The following is a 4,475-nucleotide window of genomic DNA, read 5'->3' as shown; positions in this document are numbered from 1 at the left end:
GGTCTCGAAATCAAGCATCTGAAAGCACACAACTTCGTATGACAAGGGTGTTTTTTTCTTTAATAGTTATCTCGCAACTCCGACGACCAATTGAGCTAAAAATGTTCACAAGTTTTTTATTTTATGCATTGTATTGAGATACACTAAGTGAGAAGACTGGTGTTTGACAATTACCAATAGTGTCCAGTGTCTTTAAAGATGTTTTGCCAATCGGTGCACTCCCGTGTGTGACTTTGTTTTTGTCAAGTCGTGCATCTCCTTTACCCGGGGTCAAAATTTATTGCGATCCAAATTATTTCAGACTCTACTATAATTCCCATCAGTAGATAAGTAAAAAGTAGGACTTTCAAAGTTTGTACTAAGTGCTTACTTTACTTTGTTTGTTCTAAATTTGGTATTTTTGAGCTCTTTGCTTATTTGAGACCCTTGCGAGAGGACTTTCTCTTTGGCATAGCTTTTCACATAAACACTTTTAAATAACCCTTATCATATTCCAACCATTTATATTGAAGATCAACTTGGAAAAACACTTGCACGCATGCGATTGTCGCCGTCTGGAGATGAGGTTGATGTGGAAACTAAGATTCTATTAATTTTCTTCTCTCTCTTTTTTCCAGATACTGTTTTTTTACAATTTGTTTTTGCAGTGTTGAAAACAACTTCTTGTAATAAGGAGTATGCACGTTTGTTTTACTCGGCGCGTAGCACCCATAACACTCAACCCAAAACCGGGGTGATAGAAACGAACCCCGCATGGATAATATCACATATAGATACCGAGGAGAGAATAACAAATAACATCTTAGGGTGTTAAAGTAACATCTTAGGGTGTTAAAGTAACAGAATTGTAGTTTTGTTTGTTTTGAAATAAGTGTTATTTTGACACCGTAGGATGTAAGACTTCCATTTCGATTATTATTATGCATTGCATGGTGTCAATTCTAACACCCAAATGTTTTTACTGACTCTTGCAAGTTCGGAAGAGATTTTCCTGACGGATTTATTTGGTAGTTTTCTGAATCTGAATCGTCCATCTTTGGTACCACGACAATGGTTTCTGTTATTCGGAAAGGCAAAGCCGAAAGCATCACGTCAGAAAATTAACTGTTTTTCAGGCATGCTGTGAAGATTCGCAGAGTGTTATTTTACCATCGCCCCCTAGCCCTGGCGCCCCAAGAACGAGCATCCACACTGGTCGACACAACAAATCTTGAAACTATCACCTCACAGCCACAGAATCATAATCAGAAACTATATACTGAAACGAATCATTGGATGAACAAATTATTGCATGGTTTTAGGGTGTTTGGGGAAGACGTACACATTCCGTCGAGGTGAAAATAATTAAACGAGGCTTGGGGCTCGGGGGTGTTTATGGTTCGTTCGTCCTACCGATGAGATTTCGTTTATGACCCGGTACAGTCGATGAGTGTGAACTGGTCCCTCGAGGAAAAGTCCGAGGTGTGCTGCTCCAGCAGTTCAATAACTCCAACATTGCAGAAACGGCAATCATGAAATGGAGTATTTGGCTCTGATTGCTTTTGGGGGGTTCTTCTCGGATACATGGTTTCTCTCTATATATATAAATTATACATTGCAGTTGATTGCATTTTATTGAACACGCTTCACAAGAGTTCCTAGAAGGAATGTTTTTATATCAAGAATGATACCTTCCGGCTCTTGAGAAAACATGTTGGGGTTTAGGGATATTCCGGAACGAAGAATATCTAGACAGTAACGGTGTGTTTGGAAAGTGGGGGTGGGGGGGGGGGCGGGAAGGAGAAGGGGCATGATGCTTGCTCGAACGACTCTTGATCTTCTGACGTAGAACTTGAGCTTAGACGATGGACACGTCATCTGTAAATGCCCCAACCCCTTCCCCTTATTAAAAGTAGACACTCCCGGGAGAGTGACCCGGATTCCGGGATTCTGGGTCACGGGCCTGACCCATTTCCGTATCAGGATAAACCAAACCGGTTTAGAAGAGTGCGATTTCTAAATAATGCTTCATTTCCCCCCAATTCTTTGTGATTTTGAAAACTCTGCTTTGCAAGGAGTAGGCCTCCACATGCTTTGTTTTCAGGTCATACTTGGCTTGTCTCGTCTTGTTTTTATCACCACGCCCTGCTCCCCGATGGTTACCTCTAACAAGATGATGACGTAGACCGGGCATGAAACTTCAATCTAGTATCTACCGATCCACATCAGCATTACCTGAGAAATATTTGCAACCCTCTGCATCCATTCAAGTGTACCGAGAAGAAGGTAAAAGGCAAACGAAGAGTACCATACTATTGACTAAACACTCCTAGACCTACTATCTCTCCCCAGCGCAATTGTTCACTGTACTTATTATGCCTCTCTATCGACCTACAGTATTTGGGATATCAAGCTGTGTCAACTCTTGGCGGGAAAAGAAGAGTGCGGTACTTTTTCCATCTGTTCTAAGTCGATGAATTGAAGTTTGTTTTTTATTTTCGTCCAGTATCTCCTTGTAAAATCCGCTTTGATTTCCATTTGCCCTGCAGTGTGTTTAATTCTGCTCTGCCTTGTTTAATTAATTACATTATCAAGATTAACATTATAATGAACTTATTCTGTAGGCTGTTGTTGGTGTTTAAGAGCTAACTGCGGCGGTGTTTGTTGAGTTCCTCATTTTGCTTTTTACTCTCACCATGGTTGTTACTGGTTTGCGTTACTTAATTGAGGTGTTGTCTACAGTCAATAGTGACCCGAATATTTCCTGTAGTATCACAATAACTGAAATGTGTACAGGGGTTGGGTTTGGGTTCTGGTTTCTTTCCTCGTTTCCCTCCTTTCACCTCTGGGGACCCGGTTCAAATCCCACCGGGGGCACTTTGTGTATTGGGTTTTCTGATTGCATTGGTTTTTCCTGGAACAACTCTCTGCGTTTTCCTCTCAAATCTAAAACTAAGACTTCATTATTTTTGTCTCCGTGTGGTTTTTGCCAGTTCAGTGGTTAAAGTCCGACGCTATTCTCGGCGTCCTTTGCTGAGAACCTTTGGCTCCTTTTATATCTTATAAATAAAATTAAAGAAATTAAATGCATTCCCTCGTATTGTGTTTTCCGTTACTGCTCTTCCACTGTATAATGGATTATCAAAGCACGAACTGTGGGTATCTCAGTGAATGTCCGACCTAGTTCCTAATACTATTATACTGTTTGAGTGTGAAACCAGACTTTCTGCATCTTCTGGATTTCAAAAAGAGTTGAGACTAGTCTTATCTTAAGCTAGGACGAGTTACTCTATTGACTACCCTTAGGTTTTTAATAACTGCTAAAGATCCCTAGGACTACGTTAGGACCGTCTTTGTGAAATAGACCCCATCGGTCGGAATTGACCCAAACTCTGGGTTCCATCAGGGGTGCTGACCCAGAAACTGGTTAAACAAAAAAGGATTTCTTAGTTAGGGCCGTTTCAGGTCCATTCCAAAAACACACTCCGAATGGCACTCACATAGAAATGGGTCGCTGAACCGAACCTTGACCCGGATTATCGTAAAGCGTGTGTTTGGTTTGCGTGCATAGAAATGGGTCGCTGAACCGAACCTTGACCCGGATTATCGTAAAGCGTGTGTTTGGTTTGTGTGCATAAGAAATGGGTCGCTGAACCGAACCTTGACCCGGATTATCGTAAAGCGTGTGTTTGGGATGCGTGGTTTTGTTCTTTGGCGTACCACTGCACTGGTTGGTTGCCTCATCGTTCGCTACTTGCAAGATGTTGTGCGTTTACAACATCGACTTATCATGCTTCATTTGAATGTATTGTATTTATGTATCTGTTTGATTTAAAGTTTCACCACATTATCAAGTCCCCAAGAGACTCTACACGCAAATGGATGAAAGTAAGGGGCGAAAAGGTTCGAACATTCCAAAACCATTCGGTAATTGTGTTAAAAATATTTGCTTTTGTCTAGCTAGTAAGTGTTTTCTAAAATGTCATTATTGCATGCTGCCATTATTCTGAAATTGCTACATGGAAATGTGCGATTTGTGAGCGAACCCAAATGGTTGGCTTATTACATTTTCTTCTATTACGTCTTATTCAAATCGTCGTCAACATTCTAATAACCGCGAACTATGAAATTATAGTAGCCCAACAAAAGGATAAAATCTAATCAATTTAAGGGACCCCGATTTGTAATCAAATTTTCTTCATCTTAATGCATGGTACAGAACTCGTTTTTTTGGTCATGGTCATGTTTTGCATATGGCGCAAAATGCAAACTTTGAAATTGTTTAACGAAAGGCGTATTTTATTTGTCTTGCCTCCCACTCCTATGGTGGGACGTGCGCTACGTACAAAATGCAACCTTCAAACAAGACGAATGCGTGATTCACTTTCCCGCCCAATTGAATATAAACGGTTATTAGGTCCACGTTTCATCCACTGCACACGTGCATCACTGCTTTGACTTTAACGAAAGGTGACAAATCGGTTGCCATGGTAATG

The sequence above is a fragment of the Asterias rubens genome, chromosome 13 (genome assembly GCF_902459465.1).
Source record: "Asterias rubens chromosome 13, eAstRub1.3, whole genome shotgun sequence".
Lineage (NCBI taxonomy): Eukaryota > Metazoa > Echinodermata > Asteroidea > Forcipulatida > Asteriidae > Asterias > Asterias rubens.
The sequence above is the reverse complement of the archived record's forward strand: the minus strand, read 5'-3'. Positions refer to the sequence as shown.